Source organism: Adelges cooleyi, unplaced genomic scaffold (assembly GCF_023614345.1).
Source record: "Adelges cooleyi isolate 19-005CV unplaced genomic scaffold, UGA_ACOO_1.1 ACOO_flye_CR_arks_rails_tigmint_CR_PRNA_574, whole genome shotgun sequence".
In the NCBI taxonomy this organism is placed as follows: domain Eukaryota; kingdom Metazoa; phylum Arthropoda; class Insecta; order Hemiptera; family Adelgidae; genus Adelges; species Adelges cooleyi.
The window spans coordinates 12,726,083-12,747,793 of NW_026096268.1; the positions used below are offsets into that span (position 1 = coordinate 12,726,083).

At 35.6% G+C, this 21,711-nt stretch overlaps 1 protein-coding gene across 1 annotated transcript in view; it reads right to left on the reverse strand.

Annotated features, from left to right (window-relative positions):
* Positions 1-21,711, reverse strand: part of LOC126843210 (uncharacterized) — a 181,986-nt gene that overhangs the window by 79,629 nt on the left and 80,646 nt on the right. The window contains exon 3 of the mRNA XM_050580584.1: positions 16,439-16,469. The gene's annotated coding sequence lies outside the window, so the exon portion shown is untranslated. The remainder of the gene's footprint in view (positions 1-16,438; positions 16,470-21,711) is intronic.

The following is a 21,711-nucleotide window of genomic DNA, read 5'->3' on the forward strand; positions in this document are numbered from 1 at the left end:
CTCGTCGTTGGAAGCGTTGGAACGTTCAACCGAAACAAATTGATGCTACGTCTTGTCAAAATCACTTAAAAACAACAACTTCAGTTCGAATATATATACATAATACCAAGATGTTAAATAGTACGGTATCGAGAATCTCATCTAATGTCCAGATGGAAAATTCAAAAACTACCTTTAAAAACAAAATACATATATAAAAAAAAAATTCCACCCATTGTAATGGCTTATGATCTGTTATTATTTTGATTCATGACTGTATGTCTAGGCACCTCTGATGAACGATTTCTGACACAGTGTAACGGGTAAACAAAAATCACTATTGTTATCATAGTATTATATTTGAGTGTTGGCAACATAATTGTTTATATACATTAACAATGTCGCCCTGGGCGCGTTGAGCGTACTTAACGTGTCAAACAATGACAAATTATGTCTACCAAAAACCTAGCAGGACGTCTTAAGTTTTCCAATGTTTCTGTTTGGCGGCCGACACGTCGTCATTGTGATGCGAAAACTTTTCCGTTGTGGGCGTCCCCTCACAATGTTATTATTATAATTTTAAGTAATCGAGTTGTTAATAATACATAATATTATCATACCTACGTGGTGAATCTTTTCTCGGCGCTGTTTTAATAATTCAGGCACACGACCAACGCGGGTGGTCGGATAATAGTTATCTATTTACAATAACAAACGGCTTAGAAATATTTTACGCGTTTCTTGGGTTCGAACAACGGATGCCTGTCGGAAACGTGTAAACGTAGACAATGGCAAATCTTGGCATTCGGACCGAGTAAATATTTACCATGTTTTATGGCCTCGCAAAAAAAAACAAACAAAATAACCATTTACCATCGACTTGGAAACGAATAAGACAATTGACAAAACAAATAATTTCTTGCAATTTTCCTAATAATTATTAACCATCTGATATAACAGAGATTCACAATAGCTAACGCATAGTTGTGGGCAGAAACTTTTTTTTCTTCAATTTTACCAAATATATAAAGATTGATGTTGGTCGTACAACACATTTGCGCGGGGTTGTAGAAAAATCGATAAGAACATAGAAGAGAAATAATTGTCTTTGCGTTTTGTGAGAATGTTGAGATTTATTGGAAAAGTAATCAATGCGTATCACTATTAATTTTCAAGGACTTATTTGTCACTGTGATTGGGCTTATGCATTCAAATTGACATACGTACATTTCAGGTAAATTTTGGTTCACCCTATTAAACGTTCAGTTTCAAAACCCAAGTCTCTGAACAAATGAAAAACGAAATATCGTATGAAAGTTTAATTAGTTTTGATCTGTTTTATAGCCTAATTAAGAAAGTATTCTTTAGTGTGAATTATGCGAAACTTATTCATTTTGACGTTATTCGGTCGTTTATTGAGTTTTCAGATAATTTTTAGTGTTATTATTAACAGCGAGTGATTGAGTGATTGATTTTGAGTAAAGTTAAAATGTTAAATTGATTTTAAAATATAAAAACTATAGATGTTAACCGCAGATTGTTGTTTATCGAAACTATTTCATTCATTTGACATATTCAAGGGGTATGCTGTAATTAAGATTAATTTAATTGAATGAAATAGAGTTTTTTTTAACTCCGAAAACTGTAATTTAAAAAATGTGTTTTTTAAATAACTTGAATAATTAGATTATTTATTATTAACTTTTTAGTTTGTTTTGATAACTAATGAATAACTCTTAAGTTGTGACAAATCGCAAATATTGGCATTATTTTTTGTTTATTGTTTATCTAATAATTATTTTTAACGGATTCATGGGTTTGTGTTGACTTTAGAAAGTATGATTTTAATTTTGATTATGATATTTGGTTGTTAAATACGAATATGAACTAAAATGTACTAATTTTACCCTAAATACGACAGAAAATAATTTTAGAGCCTCTTAAAAGTTTGATTTTTCTTAAAATTCTAAGAAATATGTACAAATAAATTAAAAACTACCTAAGAAATTAAATATGTATTTGACTTGTTAATTTTATATTTATTTGTTTTTGATTTAAAAACAAATTTTTAATTTTATTATAATGCCCATAATACAAAATCAGATTACAAAGAAATGACTTATCAAAGTAGTAAATCTTAATAACTGTCTTATTTTGTTTAAACCGTAATAACAGCAGCTTTACCATTAAAATGTAAAATAATTCCATTATGCAAAAAAAATATCAAGACAAACACTAAGAATATACCAATAGCTTTTGTATAGAACACATTGATATAATCCCAAATATTTATAACTATAACACCAATTTTTTTAAACAGTGCTGTTGTTTATAATAATAGAGCTAAAGAATTCTGTAAATATTTAAACAAAAATATATGTTATCCTAAAATATAGTTGTATTGTTTTATATAAGTAGTATGTACATATATTTAATAAAATGGTTTGACATTTATTGAATCGCTTGGAAAAAGCTGTTTTTTAAATTTTTAAATCAATTTTCACACAATTAATAAGACTGCTATCGATTATTATCTTTACCAAATCATTCATCAGCTTATTTTTTTTTTTATTGTTCCTTAGCTTTTCAGATTTTTCAACGATGACGAGTCCTATCGACGACTAGTCGGGCATTATTGTACGAACCCAAGTGCAACTCGTTATTATTGTTTTACAAGGCGGGTATAAACGATCCTGCATTGATCTGGATGTAATCGTTTTAGACGCTTGTTATTGGCGTCGATAAATAATAACAAAAATAAAAGTTTCTGTACTTACGGACGATTGCGATAAAAAATAAAAAAAACTTTGAACATTTTTTTTTCCAACACCGTTTGTCGCGCTCATCAATCTTATGTGCAAAGTTTCGATACACATTGGCACGGCCAATGGTGCGGATCGCGATACCTATAGTACCATACGGTCGGCCAATAACGTCTTAATCTCGGGGAAAACCCAAAACGAAATATATATATATATGAAATATGACACCCGATATGTCGAGACGTTTACCGCGGCCGCCGCATTGTAGTTTTGTATGAACGGCGTTTTTAGCAGGCTGGCACAGCCGAAATGATTTTCGTCTTGACGTGAAAACGTTTAACGGCCGAATTAAGTATCAGACTTTTCCCCCCGTCTGTGTGCTTCCGTCAAGTCCTCCCGGGGCAGGTAGGTAAGTCAAGAGGCGGTAACTATCGGCGGCCGACCGGATGTCCACCGCCGGGGACGGTAATTTCCAAGCAGCCATAAATCACTGTGACCGGGTCATAAGAATATTGCCGGCGAAAATAACTCATAACTTTAAACCATTTATCGTCCGCGCCGCACAATCGGTTAAACGGTACGTACAGTGCGATCCGTAATAACTATTTAATTGTCACCATAAATAACAAAAACTACTTGGGCTGTACACGACCGCCGACAGCAGCAACCTCACGGCCGTCCGTGCACACAGCTGCATTCAATCAACTATACATATATATATATATATACAAAGAATTTTGACGAGACGTTAAAAAAACTGTCATTATAGGTGCTGGGATCTTGGCCACAAAAAAACAAAACACCCCTCTAGTATTCCACGCGTCGTCCCTCACATCCGACTTCCTTTTAATAAGACATCGTGTGGCTGACATCAGGTGAACAAGTACGACATGACGTATGGTTAAGTAGAAGTTTATGCGTTCAGATTTACAGCACATGACCTTCTGAAAATTAATAAATGACTAGTGAGTTAAAAATGGTTAATTGCCGGGAAAATACAAAAAACTATCCTACACCGTTTCACTTAGAAGGTTTAAAAACTTTTTTTTATTTTGATGTTTTAGCACATCCGGTGTACACCTATAAAATAAATATAAAAACAAATTCTTGAAGCCAAACTTCTTTTTTTTTTTTTTAGGATGAACTAAAAAACTTTATAATACGATTATAAGCTCGTTTATTGCCTTCGGAGTAGTTTTATTGATATTGAACGCACTGTTTTATTATATTATAGTATGACTTTTTTTTTTTGTACTACCTTTTGAAGACCCTGGACCACATAAGTCTTCATCGTGCCTAGACACTACTGCGTTGTTTCTTCTATTACTGTTGTTGACACTTTCGTCGGATATTACAATTTAATTCCGCCAAATATTTTTGCAACCGGTAGAAGTCGTGGCGTTTGCACAATGTAAAGAAGCCGGCGGGGTAGTTTTTTAATATACTAAAACATCCAGTGACGGGATACGTGTGCATATTTCGAAGAGTGCTTTCGATAAAACCGCAGTAAAAGCCACAAAAGGCACAAATCGTTGACCCATATAAACAGACATTGTTTGTTTGTGGTTTTTTTTTATGCTTTATTCACTACCGGCACTTTGTCAGGCGCTAACAAAGTCACACGCTAAGACACTCGACAGTTTTGTTATACACCGATACCGACAGCTGATAACGTCTGTAATGAAGTGTGATTGAACAATTTAATTTTTTTTATCATCGTTATTTGAAAAACAAATTCAGTATACCGCGAAAAGTGTTTAGAAAATGAAAAATCTTCACCGTGTACATTACATAGAACATGAATTCACTGTGTACTTAATTATCTAAGAATGAAGTACATATGTAGGCCAAGAGAGATAATTATTATTGTAAACGCGTGGGTCTTGGTGTAAATGGGAGCTCTTTGATTTTAATTAAAACCCATTTTAATTATAAAATGATAATGTAGTACACGATTGAACACAAACATTGGACATTTTTTAATAAAACAAAAAAAAATTTGCATTTCTATTTGCCCTAATTGTTTACGGTCAACCACAACCTGTCCTTTTTCTTATACAATTTTTTGAAAATAATTTTAATAAATATGACGTATATTTTTATTAGAATACAACATGATATCAACTTTAAAAAAAAATGTTTTAAACTCGTGAAATGTTTTTAATTCCATAATTATTGTGCATTGATCATAAATAATAAATAATACAAATCATAATATGTACAGAAATGATATGAATAAAATCACAATCAATTTATTACCTATAAAAATATATTAATCTAAAAACAAAACGATCTCAATTTTCGATAACTAATTTTAAAACAAACGACGTTGTTTTTTTAATAAGTTTAAATATTCAAACATTACATAATGGGAAAAACTCTTGTATATAACTCTTGTAAAAGCTACAAATTTTATATGGTATGCAAATATGTTAAACGTTATAAAAGACACAATATTGTATACCTCAAAGGTAGGGAATAGAAATGACGTTACCTGTTAGTGATTATGGTGTCAGTTTTTCGATTTGGCGTCGTTCACACTGATCGTCCGTGATACTTTGTGGTAAATATTTTTAATTTAAAAGATTACATCTATATAGCGGGCGAAATTGCAAAATTGGTAAATTCAAAATGGGTTTTTGTGACATTGTCTCACGTAGTAACAATATAAAACATAGACGGACAGGTAACCGCACCGCAATTATAAATCCGTTTCGTTTTATTTTTGATAAAAATGTATATGTTTTTCATATAACACTGTGCACACATGTTGGCCGTGTAACGGAATCGTGCGATCAGCCATGAATTATGAATTATGACAACGACATATTGTGTAATAGTTTTCATGACTAGAATTTTTATTCCACCAAAACCGAGATCCGAATTTCATTTAGAAACATATAAGCACTGACAACACTGAGTCTGTGCTACAATCGTCGAGCTCTCTGCAAGTCATAATAACAATATAATGACTTGTGTACGTTTGGAGTGTCTTCTAGTTGTTCTTGCGTTGACAATAAAGATGGGAGATCGGCCAACGATGATCTTGTTGCTCGATAAGACTTAAATTTGGTTTTGTTCGGCTTATGCGTAAAGTTGTGTTACTAGAAAGTGATTTATTTAATTAAAATACAGCACTTCATGTTTGAAAACATTCGTTTAGTCAAAATGTATGCCATTTTGAGGAAATGTAGATACATATAAAACACATACAGTGCATATCAAAAAGTGGACTGAAATTCTGATTTATAAACTACCCGAATTAACCAGATTTTTTTTCTAATCTAGGTTGAATAATACAAATTTGATTACAAATAAACTTGGATAGGAAATAAATGATTTTAAAAACCGAATAATCCGTTTTAATCCAGATAATCTGGATATTTGACGAAATCCACATATTCCCACATGACTAAAGTTGTATAGATGTTTAGGCTGGGTAAGGTTATTTATAGAGATAACGTCGAACAAGCTGGATCGATGAGATGAGATTTTTTTAGAGTCGAGTGCGATATCTTATTTTTTAATTTACTAAAATTGTCTTTTTTCGTTTGTATTGGTTATTTACACATAGTTTATGTGAATAATTAAGTAAAGTGATTATTGAACGGCCTGGGTTGTGCTGTACTCGTTTCTCCGTTATCAGCTATGCCGTTCAATTGCTTTTGATACTGCGATGCTACTTCGCCCAGGCTCGATTGATTTGTGTTCGGGAGACAATGAAATTATGTCGGGAACAAAATGATTAATATTGAACGACTTACGGAGGTCGACTTGACGCGACCACGCGACACAGTCTTCCGTAATCAAATTTGGGGTTATCCATCATTAACAATACAGTTGTGACTTTTTTCATCTTTAAAACTTTTACCCGGATGGCCCATTTCGAAATTACACTCCGTTATCGTCGTCTCCTGTGTGTAAAATATTTATCATTTTTAGAGGCAGTACAACAATATAATAACATAATTATGACGACAGGTTTACAGGTCGGTCAAAAACGCACGGCTCCGATGAATGGTGTGCGACGACTTATAAATAGCCTTGCAATGCAACGTAGAGGCAGCACTTGCTAAACTTCCCGAACACTCGCCGGGTTGATTTGTTTCGCCTCCGGTTCATGTAAAAGACATTATATACGCGTTTCCCTATTGTTGGGGCGGCAAAAACGATTTACTCGATTGAGTCGCATTGTCCTATACCTGGTATCATCCATACATTCATCTTGTCCGCCGTGCATGCAGTAATATATCTCTACCGGGTTTGTTTGCATCCATAACAACAGCGGCAGTGCCTGCGACAGGACCGGCCTGTGTAAGTGTCTATATGTACTCAACGGCTAGTAAAGTATCTCTCCATGTAATATAAGTATGTATAAATATATATTTATATATTATTTTAACGCTCTGAGTAATAAACGGAGCTCGTTTTTGAAAACCAGAGGTTATAAACGTACAAGGTTAAAGTATAGTGCGATAATATTATAATATATGCCATTTGTCTTATACGCTTGATTAAAACAAAATATACACAGTAAAGGTTCATAGCCAACACCGTAGTCATGCGAACTCAAACGAATTTATATATTAAAAACATTTGCATTAGTCACTATGATTTAACATATTGTTATTATCAGCTATTTATCAAAAACGAAAACAAAAAAAAACAACTTTATTTGTTTTTTTCTCGTGTTATCGATATCAAAACAATAATAATAATTTCATATACAATAACTAGTCTTTTTTCAAGTATACTTCATAACTTTGCCGGTTGAGCGTATTCCATAGACGAGTAATGGCCGCCAATTTTTTATTGGAAAAGTTTTCATCAAAATAAAAATCACAGAGTAGAAATACAGTATATTTTTTTCTCTAGTGTCGTTTTCTACGTTGTCTTCGTTTAAAATGTAACAAAATATAGCTATTTAATTTAGAAAACAACTTTTTTTATATTTTTTTTTTTAGTTACTTTGTGTGCCGGGTGGTTATTTTACAACACGTTCTACGGTAATATGAAAACGCATGTTTACGTTATGATTAACACATGTGTTAAACCGGATTGTATTGGTAAATTGACTGTTCATGTCTTAAACGTGTTAAAAATGCGTTTTCCCTTTGAGTCGTATTGAATAGCGTCAAAAATAAATAAACTAAATGATATGCAAGACATTTCCTGCACTTTAAAATCCATTTAAAAAAAAAAAAAAAAAAACATTAAACGCGTACAAAAAGTAACACAACATACGTACAAGGTAAACGTGCCAAACAGAGGATTTTTAAGATTTCAGTTTTCTTCTTGTGGTATTCTTGTATTTTTGCCTGTGTTACAAACATGTCTCGAGGGGTTTTTTTTTGGGGGGGGGGGGTTCTCAACTAAACAAAAGTTTGACTACAGATTTTTGAAATTCTTTTATACTTTATATGTACACACGCCAGATCGATCTTCATTATTTAGTCCCAGACCATCAGTTCGAACACTGCTCTAAAAATGGGGGAGACAAGAAAAGAAATTTCTAACTCTTCTGGTAAGGGAAAAGGTTAATAACATTGTATTGGTCATTGAATTTGGGATTTTTCGTCAGTAGTGCTGTAATTAAACGATATTATGTATTGTGGCCCCCCCCCCCCCCGAAGGGATCCCCTACGACCCCGCAGACAGACAGCAACACGCATTTGTCGTTGTTAAGCGAAGTGAACTCGCAGATGTAAAATTGTGAATAAACTTTAACCGAGGTTGATAATAATATTATATTATGCGTTATGTGTGTGTGTGGGTGCGAAAAATCTTAAAAGCACAACACAACGCGATGGACGGGAGGACGTGCTTACGCGGGGGGAACACGTGTCAAAAAATAAATAAATTTAACGAAGAGAAAGCAACTACATGGTTTTACTATTGCAGAGAAACACGACGCGGAGCATAACGGCACGAAGACTTGAAATTAGCCGGTTCTTTTTATTGTTCCCCGGAGGGCCACTGCGAAACAGACGGATAGAGCAGTAGCAGTTGAGTTTTCCCTACCCCCTTTACTTGTGAAGCCCAGTGTCCCGGCCTTTTGCGCCCCCCCTCGCATTAGCCCCGCGTTTAATTAAAACTTTCTGATAAGTACAAAAAGCCACCGCCACCGCTGAAACTCAACGCGCCACAATTCATTAGCATAAGCTCGGGGTCTTGATCTTTGCCACCAGACCGAATGTGTGAGTAAAGCAGCTGGGTTATCATTATCACACGTTCCGGTCTACTCCGACAATGTGTAAAGAGCATAAAACCCGGTTTTTTTTAAGTACATTATAGCTCGATACGACTAGTAAAACGTCTAGCGGCGTTTCACCAAAGACTCTGTCAACACTTTTGAATAGAATAATTTCCTGAGGTTTTCCGACGCCTCGGAACAAAGTTTTTCGCTCGAACGGGTCTTTAATTGAAATCCAAATTGTAGTTAACTCGATAAGCAAATTCTCAAAGGCTACAGAATTTGCCACAAACGCGGTAACTTAATACAACTATATGTAGAATGGTAATCAAATGATGAAATATACCGTTTTCAAAGACAGGCCACCGTATTTGTTTATTTTTTTTTAATTTTCCAGTTTATCTTGTCGAATATTACAACCTGAGAACACGACACACAGCTCGAGGATAGTAACATCTTTACTGTGTTGTTATCATCCAGTAAACTGTACGTTAACAGCTCGGCGGTCATTCGTAAAATGTAATTAACTGCCTTTTCTCTCTTCCGCCGAGTACACCATTAATAACTCCGAATAAAGGTCGCCGAGGGTTTTGATTCGCGTTGATTAAATCTCGGGGCAGGCCATATATATTTTCACAGCGGAAGGGGAAAAAAAAATAAAATCCCAATGGAACTCATTACGTTTAACCGTTAATTTGAAGGAAAAAAAAAACAACAACCAGCTATTTTTTAATTGTCGAATTGATGGCGATAGCCATATTGTTGGTAGTTGAGGGCTAAGCGTTTTTTCTCTCTCTATAATGTGGAATCAATTAAAAAATAAAAATCGTTGTAGGACAATTTAATTGGCACACTGCTCGTGTCAATTATGATAGTAGTTTTTAACACGTGTCACACATTTGTTGGTATGTACCATCGATTACCTAAGCTACGAATACTACCTTTGAAGCTTATCGAACCGTTTGTATTAGCTGCTTTTTAACCTAACCGGATTTGGAACTGTATTTTTTTTTTGAAATCAACTTAAAAAAAACTGTTATTTAAAACAGACCTTTTGACAAGTCGCGCAATGGCTTTGCATAAATTTACTCGGTTCCCTTTTTATTGTTGGGATTTAAATTTTCAAAACGATTTTCAATCGAATATATTATACTGTGACCGTATCGCATGTGTGTTTGTGTGTGTGTGTGTTTAAATCGAATTCACTGCGGTAACAACAAGTTGGATAAAAAATATCTTTATATATAGAGGTTATATAGAGGTCAAAGATGTAATGAAATCCAGCGGGCATCTAACAATGGTTACTGATATACTGTAAACGGTCGGTTGCCGATATCCTATATACTTATTGTGCGAACGGACTCGAATGCATTTATTTGGTACAAAACCGTCGTCGGAGCTGCGGTAAAAAAGCAAACAGCAAACGTTTATTACTGTTTTTTTTTTTAAGAAATGCGAGTAAAAAAAAAAATTGTTATACCACCATAGTACATGTTATCGGCAACGTCAATCTTGAACAAACTCCGTGACTCGTGTGTGTGTTTAAATTGATGAGTAAAGTTTTAATCGAAACAACGACACCCGTTTACCACCACTTGCTGCAATCCATCTAACATTCTAAATCGAATTGTCGACACGATTGTTTCAAAAATGTCTTGAAAAACGGTATTATTATATTTTATGCAATTAGTTAAAACGTTTAGACGGTACGGACTGACAAAATAAACGGGTCTTATGCGTGTTATCAATAAGTCAGCAGACATTTTCTTCCATTTATCCTTCTCGCGCCTTATCCCCCATACAAAATATAGGGTCGGTCAGCCAAATCCCTGTCTGTCCTCGAATTCACATTTATTATTTTGTCGCTATACCGTTATTACTTATAGCTACTCGCCCATTTATAGTCTATTCAATGTCCATCACGGTTGTACACAGCCACAATCTACGGCTGTCCGTCTTATCCTCGTTGATTCCTATGGATTACTACTTGAATTTGTTTACTCGGCCAAACAAACATCTAAAACCAATATAAACGTTTTCTGGCAACAAATGATCCCAGTTTTGGATCACTCTCTCTCTCTCTCACTCTCTCTCTCTCTATATATGTATGTTTATCTTCCATTGTCCTTTATATTTTATAGATGATCACATTGAAGGACATTAGAAGTCAATACGCATGTATAGCCGGGTGGTGTTGATCATGGAAACGCCAACGGTTATAAAGTTTACTCGATTTACGCTTTGGAATACAAAACTGTACAAGCGGATTATTTCGTTGAACTTTTGTTAACTACTTTGGGAAAAGGCGTTTTTCTCGTCCTGACGGTTGCCGATCGTTAAGTCAAGCGTAGACACGAAACGTGTTATATTATTGTGTTGTGCGCGCAGAAACACATTGCAATTGATTATGATAATTTAATTCGGATTGAACTGTTCGGGTGGGCCGTGTAGATTAACTTATCATACGCATTAAATGTATACGGTCCAGCGAGAGTTGAAGGTTTTTCAGGTCTGTTACCGCGAAAAGTTGGTCGAAACCGGCGGCTAACATTAATTCGCCGGTCAAATCAGCTCACCCGAATTTACCGTAATCGTCCGCAACACCTTTTTAAAGGCGACGTCACGTCACGTGTGGTTTCTCTGCGGTTTTTTACGCCCAAAAACCCGGAACGTTTCCCGGCAAGAGACGATCAATTCATTTTTAATACGCTTTAGCAGTTGCAATTTACCAGGACGGTATTTACTCAAAACACTGTTAAACGATACCTAGTCCGACAGTAGTTGTCCAGACACACAAAAAAGGTTTTAACAACACATAGTTTACCACATAGTTGAAAACCGTCTCAGTTCACCGTCAAAGCTAAAACAAATTTGAAGTATGTGCAAACGGTTTTATAAAAATACTTTATGACATGGATCCTTTTTATACATCACTGTTTCCTCTCGTCCTTACTTATTTACTCCAAGAATGAGTTAACATCATTACTACTGTTGTATGTTTATCGACTGCGATTTACCTTTATATTTCCATCTTGGTTTTTTCCCTAATAGCGTGGCGGTTTTTATTTTTTTTTTTTTTGTATACTTTATAACGCTATTTAAGCCAGCGTTCTCATCTTAGCGGCGGCTCCTGGTCGGCTGACGTTTGAAATTTGATCACGAAGAACTTGACTGCGCGTTCACCGTGTATTATTCACTTCGGCTCTAGCCCGTTTTCGGTGTACAGGTTAATCCGACCCCGAACGAGTATCGTTTGATCGCAGCTATCATTTATCGTGCGTTTGTACCGCGATACCAGTCAAACCTATTGGATTGCTTTGTGCGTTCCACCGACCTTTCCGTTCGACCGAAATAATTACTACTTTCCAACCGGCGCATCTTGTTGTGGCATATCGATCAACCGGCGGCAATTAATTTAGCACCGACACAAAACCTAACCGGATTAAGTTTTGACTGCATGCCGGACGTTCGCCGAGCACCGTGGGTGGTTTTTTGGGTTAACAAATAATTAATTTCGCCCGGCGGTCTCGCGAGACCCGCTGGAAGAGGCCGACGAACAACAAACCAAAAATTCACATAATATTACACCGCGTCTCCGGTTACCTGGTTGAATTTACTACATCTACATACATTTTGCCCCTGCACCGTGGTCACGTGGTCAACGTTCAAAGGTTGTTCGGTATAGCATAATCGTGCGACACTCTGACAACATCCTGCTTTGGGTTTTGCAAAATGTGCACCTGTGCTCGTCTTACAAAACGGTTTCGACAACTTGAGTTAAAAGCCTACAGACCTCGTCTGAACACAACAGATTCAACGACCATCCGTCGCCGTACCAAAGCCATTCGTTCTGGACGGCGGGGGCAAAAAAAAATAAATCACATGTCGTTTGGTGGCTGCAAGACCTCTGACCAAACGGGGTTGGCTGGAAGAAAAAAAAATGTCGGGCGCTTGGCTTTGATCGAAGAGAAATCTGATGATTACATTTCACTTAGCCGAATTCGATGTACCTACCATTTTTTTTTTCAGCGTGTGCCCTTTTCTGAGAAACTCGGTAGTCTCAAAATGAAAAATCAATGATTTGTCTAAATTTCGGTACAGACCAATTCGGATACTGTTATATTTTTTGTAGAACGGCAATTTTATTTGAAAAAACCGCTTTGTAACAATTATCATTTATTTAATTGACAACCAATGAAGATTTTTACATGCCCATAAATATCGACTAATTTAACATTAATACCTCAGACATTAAATCGGTTATTGTATAGGTGGTGTAACTCCAATTTTTTAAAATATCCATATTTTTGTTTGATGAAATCACATTTAATCGTGTTTTTCAAAGAAAAGCAACTCCAATAAATGCAAAGACTTTTACAATGAACGACACATAAATATATTATGTCTCTAACAAACACTATTACTAAAAATGTGTAGCTTTTTTTTTCCACTGTGATTTCTAGTGAAGAATATTATTCCATCGAAATGGACAACAATAAAAAAAACGAATTTAAATTAATTGGGAGTAAAAATAATTCGCCGTTATGGCCTTTGGCTTTCCGTTTTCGGTGCTACCCAAAACTGCTATTGATTTTTTTTTTGTCGGCAAGCGTACGCGTTACATTAATTGTAAAATAGTGTATTAATTGAAAACGGTTGAAATACAATCATTGTTGTTATATTGTTACTGTGGGTTTTGACTATTCAATGTGAATACCGACGGCGGTGGCCATAAATTATTATTACTAGGACGAATTTTGGCTTTTGGGTCGCGGTCGAACGACGACGACGTTGAATCACAACGAGATATAAAAACGAAAATCAATTTTTTACAATAAATAAGTACTTTTTATTGTTTACTTTTTCGTTGCGACTAAAAATATATCGCATATAATATAAATAATATTATATCGTTTTAAAAAAAATATAGCGGGAAAAAAAACGGATGTAGTTGTATTTATTTATTTATGCCGTTTGGCGAAACCGAGCTCGGAAAATACAGTGCCGAAAGTCCTATATATATATATATAGAATTTATATCTGATATAAGAAAATTATTTGTAAAAAAATATGTATATATATGTATTTTTTTTATTTATCGAATACACAATTTGTGTAATACTATTTTTACACGCTCGACTCGATTTCTACCCCGTTTTTTCCCCTTCTGAAACGTGACAATTATTTCAATTACCGTCATTACCGTTAGTGGGCTCGCCACTATTAAATACACGGACACGAGCGTCTGTCGGCCGTTCGGAAGTAATTATTCTCTTCTTCTGGAATAATTGCACGCCCCTCCCCCCTCCCCCCAAACGCAATCGCTCAGAAACAGCTTATTGTCAAGAACTCGGTACTCGTTTTTTACATTTTTTTAAAATTTTTTTTTTTATGTCCTTTGCCAGCTAGTGTGACGCGAACAATTGCCACCGTTTTGTCTCTTGGCCAAGAGTGCTGCCGCGACGACGACGAGGGCCGAGGAGAGCGCACTGTTTTATTAAAACTAAAAGCCACCAGAGGGGTCTCTTTGCGCCGACAATGTATAGAAGGCAGTGCTCTATAAAGGTATTTGCCGGAATGTCGGTGTACTACCGCGGCCAGTACACTCTATATAATATATATATATATATATATATATATATATGTGTAGGTACTCCTTTTTCCTTCGATCCCATTATTATATTGTTTTCATAATATACCAGCACGAATTGCAGTCATTCCTATATCCCACGTCACTGCGACGCCTTCGCTACGGGAGCGATAGGGGTTTAAAAAGAAAAAAAAAAAAAAGGAATAATTCTTTTGTGTGTACATATCATACATCATACAATAACCATGACGAACTTTCAGTCCAACGCATACTTGTTTGCATTCACTTTGTTCTCATAGTGTGAATTTTGTATTACAATAATTATATTTTATTAATTATGATTTATAGAGTACTATACGAAGAATATAGTTGCATGACCATTAATCATCAAAATTCTATTATAGTTGTAGTTTATTACTTGGCACTTAAAAAATATTAACAATTTCAACCTAAACCGTGTTTGGGTTGAAATCGGATTTGTGAGAAAATATTGCGGTTTCTTGGAATTGTTATCTGCTGAAAATACTTGTAGGAAATAAAAAATCAGATCTCAACTCATACTTCTCTCTAGTCTTCCAAGATAAATAAATTCTTAGCTAACCGCTATTGATACTATATAAAACGCCAAATTTTTAGATGTTTTTTCTTTCACTATTCATTTCTAATGAATTGTGTGATTTGCCGGCTCCGATGGAATTCCGAAAAATACGGATTGTGTTTCTCGTAAACTATCATGATTTTAATTATGTCCAAAAAGCAATTGGAATCAAACAATGGCCATAAAATGTAACTACGTTATCCTACACACATTCCCTATACGATCAGAGTGACTGGCGTATCGCCGTTGTCTGAGGATTATTATTTTCATTTTACAATGGACTTCACTAGAAACATAATATAATACTATATTAAATTAAGGAGGATTAGCTGTAATAGGATTACGTCATGTTATTAATGTTTTCCGTCTACTTCATCGTGTTATTCGCTCACGTGATACTTTTGTTCAAGAAAAATTGCGGGTTTAAGATGTACTACAAAAACGATGAAAAATAGTTGATTAATTGTGAATGTAGAAAATTATTACTAGTATTGTTACTTTTGCGGCATTGTTGGTCATGTGCAAACGTTGTGTTCAAATTGTAATAACATTGGTCGTGCGGATTATTATTTAAATAATAATATTGGCTCATCATAATATGTAAAGTTAATGGTGTCACAGATTCTCATGAAAATTCTTAAGTTCTGCAAAATATTTTCTGGAATACATAGTACCTATAGCTAGATTTGAAGTTTGAGACATTTTAATACAATGTCATTGAATTGGTTTTATTTCTTAGTTTAATAGTTTGATTTTTAAACTCTAAAAATGTTTGCAAGTAATATTTATTCAACAAAGTTGAAGAATAGGAAATACTCAAAGCTCTTTAAAGAATGTTATTGTAAATTATCGTTGATTTAATATTCTTATGTGGAATAGGATACATAAGTCAGTTGATTTTAAAAATTTGTTTGAATGTGATAACTAATAAATATAGTACTTATTGTTATAGATTTTGAATAAAAAGCTAAGCTGCATACAGAAGACTATCGACTTTCCCAGTATTAGCTAGAAGTTATTGAAGTTTTATCTTCGAATAGTACACACTGCATTGTCTGCAATTTTATTTACTTAACGGACGACTGAGCGTTTACCACACAATCTGAACTTCAAGTAAAATAATTTCTTTTGTCCTTTACAAGCATGTTTACTCTTTGATGTAGCAGTTTAATGTTATTCAACTATTCTACAATACGTTTAGAATTAGATCTATACGGGGACTTTTTTTATACGGCTGATGCGAACTAACGTTGACCAACTAATCTTGAGGCGCCCAGATGAGAGGAGGAATAACACAATATCGCTTTATTACTTACTTATTTAGCCGTTAGACGGATTGCATCATTCCTGTAACAAAAAAATGTAATGTGTTGGTAAAACGTACAATATTGATTTAATCATAAAGAGTTTAAAAAAAAAAAAGTGTTGTCGAGCAAAGGGCCGTTAATCGTATGCGCACTATTATAATATTGCGGTTGAGTGTATTTCAATTGTAAAATAATCGACTGTATAATGATAAAATGCTCTAACCGGGTCGAACAACGACGAATTAGGGTTATTTCCCAATGGTGTGGAAAACAAAAACCGATCCTCTTATACCAATATTGGTAATTAATCAATCCAACGAGATAAGGAGAGCGGGGGGGGGGGGAGAGGTCGTGAGATTATTTTTACTCGATTAGTCCGACGGTATAAATCTTGTCTAGCCCTCGTAGACCCGCCTCCCCTCCTTCACCCCCTTGTAGGAAGTACACGATTTCCATATTATCATCGCTTACACACTCAACACCACATGTTATATATATATATATGGTACACTAAAGGGCGCCTCTCTCATTATAACGATATTAACGAATTAATTACCATGGCGGCGACAGCGAACGCCACGATTATAACACCGAATCACGTTCTCAAAAATATGCAACCACTCGATCGTCTTGCTCGCCCTCAACCCTTTTGATCTATTTACGAAAGACGTTAAGCACCACCGCATGTCATCGCATACACGACAAAAACTCATTAGCATTCATTCCGAGAGCATAAAAGGCGGTCAAACGAGAGTCAACGTCCCCGACACACCCACACACACACACACCGATAGAGTTAAAAAAGCGATAATAAACGCATAAGGGCGCGAAGCAGCGAGTAAAAAACATACTTATCGTTTTCATAGAATATAACATCATATATTATGGTTTTAACGTGGCAAAACACACGGTCAGGCCCAATTTAAACGGACAGCGACCGTTATGCTACCGAATGCGGTGGTCGGGAAAATTACCAATAATTCGATTTTGTTGATTGGATAATAAGTTTTGTTCGGTGTGGAAATTCCAAACAAACAAGTTTCACAACACAATCAACAGCAAAACACCTACACACAGTGATTATTATTAGCCACCTAGTGCGAGTGTGCATTCAAAACTTTACGACACACGGTTGTGTAGTTATTTAAAGAATGAAAATTGCATTCACTTGTAATGAACGTGTATCCCATTCATAAAACACACCAAACACTGAAATAACGAGGTTATTGGCTCTCCAATGAAAACTTCAGTATTTAACGTACGATTGAATATCTATACTTACTATACTTTACTATTCATTAAATATTAAATAACGATTATCTATTAACGAGCGAGTAGGCGGTGAAACGGATAACTCTTCATTGCAAGTAAGATTGCGTTTAATAACAATATTAACACAGCGTTTCCATCATGGAGGTAGTTGCTTGAAAAATATATTCATAAGCCTGATCAGCGTAGAACGGCGTTCCACATAGGCAATTTAGAGGCGTTCCGGTGTTATTGGCCAAACGTTGGCATTATAAATGAAAAAAAAAAAACAATCAACCAATCTATTAAAAAGTGAAACTAAAGCATTTTATTAACGACCGATATTATTATTTTTTAGTCAAACGAATAATTAAAAACTATAATATCGTGTTATCCGCCAATTATTTTTGTAGGTATTATAATATTATATTAGTAGTATTTTCGTTTAATTAAACGAGCTTATTAACCTAGTTAATTAAAAAATAATCATTATATATTATACGGACCCAAAGCAATTACTAAAGCTGCGCTTAAAAATATTTTTTATTGTTATTGTATCACTCGCTCGCTCGGCGGAAACGAAATAAATTAAATAACTAACGTTGTCTAATTATTAAATGAACCTGAAGCAAAATACGTATTAAAAAAAATATATAATAATAATAATAATAACAGCGGGGAAAGTGTAACCCCCGAGTATAAAATAAAGGGCCCGGGATTATGAATGAAACATTGGCACCGTGCAATACAGAGGTGTGGAAGGGAGAGGAACGGGTCGAGCAGCCAATTAAGCCGTCGTTTAATTCAAAAACATTAATCTAGACATGATCGTCGTGTATTTAAGTACAGCGACAAATTAGTGAACATAAATTTCTCCTGCTCGGCATTCGTCTGACGGGCGCGACCCGAAATCCGATCGGCAACAAAGCGAAATACAGCCGACAATGTATATACACAATATACACATTATATTGGTTTACACGGTATTGCCTCGGGTCTGAAATCGGACAAGAAACAATTTTGGAAACAGGCGAATCAAAATCGTAGGTCGGGTCAGTCGTTGGTGTTAGGCCTGGTTAGGTCTGGTTAGGTCTGGTTAGGTCTCCGGGCAAAACGTTTTCAGATCTTGGCCCGGTAGCTTAGTCTGGGTAGCCTGTAATAATTAATTATTCGTTCCTAGCTACGATACTAGTCCAGCAATTTTAATCCTGTCACTATTTGCGTTCGACACTATCCCACGCCCCTTCACATGTGCTTCCTCTCTTTCCTCTTCCCGTTCCCTCCAATCCACGCCGTTATGTCGGACAATATATTATTATTATTATTATTATTATCAATTTTAAACCCGGTTGTATGCGATTACACCGCACCGTTAAACGGCATTCAAAGCCATGTAGTGATGGATGTTATAATTCAGTGTTGTGGCACACGTGCGTCGCGCAATACATAAATAATAACAACGTTGTTTATATCATCGTCATAGCGCTAAAACTTCATTACAAATATTATAATATAATATTCAACCGAAGCAGAGACCAACATGGTATAGCATAATGTAAAATACACTGCTTAATGACGTTTAAATTACAAACATAGCGGCAACGGCGTGATCAATCAACGCCGAATATTATAAAAAGTGAAAATATCAATTTTTTTTTTTGTTATTATTGTAGTTTGGGAGAACAACACGCTCCGATACTTTTATTGGAAATTTTTCAAGTTAAGGCGGAGATGGGTTTCCTTTACTCGTAAAAAATAAATAACAGTTTAAATCCCTTTTTATGTTCCGAAAGAAAAATATGGGTTTCCCTTCAGAATAACAAAGTTTTGACACCTTAAAACTGTCGCTTAAAAAGAGGTCGCATATACTACAAGTACTCGGTTCTAAATTTTATTTCTCTGTATTTGCATAAGCATATAATCGTTGAAAATAGTAAATGTCCGTGTAACGTTATCGTGCGAATTTGTTAAACGGCCGACGTTTCTCAAGACGTTTTATTCGACTTTTTCATACAATCGTGTAACAACAACAACAACAACATTGCTCACTCATTTCTGTTTGGGACCGTTATTTCGTACAACGCATTTGATTTTTACTATCCTCAACAAACTTGCTGTGTTTTTATTGAGTTCGAATAAAAGCTCAAACCCTCCCCCGGTCTCTGCTGTTAAGTATTCAACTAAAATTCAGTAAGAACATCCCAGTGCGGTAAACAAAAATAATATGTACTAAAAAAAAAAATGTTGTCGACATTATTTAAAAAACCTTAATAGGTCAACTGTGTACAAAAAAAGTATGACTCCGTTCTCGTAATAACCTTTAAAACCGCAATTTTACTGGTTCCGTGTTCATAGTAAGTTTCCCTCGTTAAAAAGATGAAGAAACGTTTATTAAACGTTTAATGTAACGTTTTAATGATACACCTATGTCTAGCTACAATCAGGAAATTAAAAACTAAAACAATAAAAAGTTAGGACAATAAAATTTGGACGTGATGTATAACGTCTTGTCGGTTTTCCAGGAAAGAAATAAGGAGGCGGATTCTCAGAAACTTTTTTTTAGCAAGAATGCAATAATTTTTTTCTTCTTAATTTTGTTTTTTAGTGACAAACCCTGCAATAACTTTACTCGTGGGAAGAGGCAATCGTCGTACCGCCCTTTTCGAATACCTTTCGCCCCCTGCTGTTTTTTTTATGTTTTTAGCATCTCAAAAATGTTTGATTTGTTTTCTCAACTAAATTTATGAAGCGATTTATCTCGTTAACCGTCCTCAGAGGCTTTTACCAGTTTTTAACAAGATTCAAAAAAAAAAATGTATAACTTTGGACAGTTAAGCCTATACTCGTTGTTTTAAAAAATGCAAAGGCCACAAGGGGCGTATAGAGTAAGTCGTTATAACGCCAGACAAGACATGATTGTTTGGACCGGAGAAAGAGCGAAATCGAACGGTTTAGGTAGCAAACTGTTACAATAAGACGAGCAGGTCTCTCCTATTGAACAACATAACGCCGTGCAAGGTGAAAAAGAAAAATATAATCTTAGATCGCAAATAGAGCATATAGAAAACACGGTGAGTACACACAAAACGGCCGGAGTCGTCCGGGTAGGTTATGTAACATGACTGTGTGTGTGTTTGAAATTTTGTTGTTCTGATGGAAACCAAACAACGACGACGACAACCGACGTCGACGATGAGTACAAAAAAAAAAAAAATATATTAAAAAAAAAAAAACAGAAAAAACTTTTGATCGGGATGATTGATGACGGTGGCAGCGTTAGATACTGAATGCGAATGCGTGTGTGTGTGGGGAAAGATGCTCGTGTGTGGTTAAGGGACGTCGTGTATAGTGTTGACATTGGGCCGGGGGGCCGTGGGGGGGGGGAGGGGCGAAAGAGTTTTTCGGGGTCGACGAGCGACAGGGAGGGTAATAAATGTTGTTTCCCGGTGAACCTTGACAAAAGTCGACGCCACGCCGAACCGTTATATCTTTTCACGGCGACAGGGATATATGATGGGAAAATTTGCTCTCGACTCGCCGGCAATTTGCATCGGGGGCCCCTTGCACCTCCCCTCGACCGCGGCGGCGCTTGCCCTCCGTCGCGCGCCGAGTGTTATTTTTTCCCGGCGCGCCGCCACCGCACACGGCTCTCCTCTTTTTATAATAATAATAATAATAAAATATATATGCATATATATATATATAGGTAGTATCGGTAAATATTGACTGTTGAAATTAATTTTTCCGGCAATAGAAAACGACCCTTTTTCGACGACCCTCTGGCACAATATGTTATTCTTTACACGACACACAGTCGGCGGTTTTGTGCGATAACCGCGATTGGAAATAATTGAAAAAAGAAATCACACACACACACACACACACACGTGTAGACACGAACAATTAACGCGGATGTTTGGATTTATTATTATTATTATTCGTTAAACCTATTGTTGTTTCGGCCCGAATCGGACTTGCTATTGACAGCTGTTGTCATAGTAAAACCCGCACCGAGTTGGCGCTTCTTTGAATGT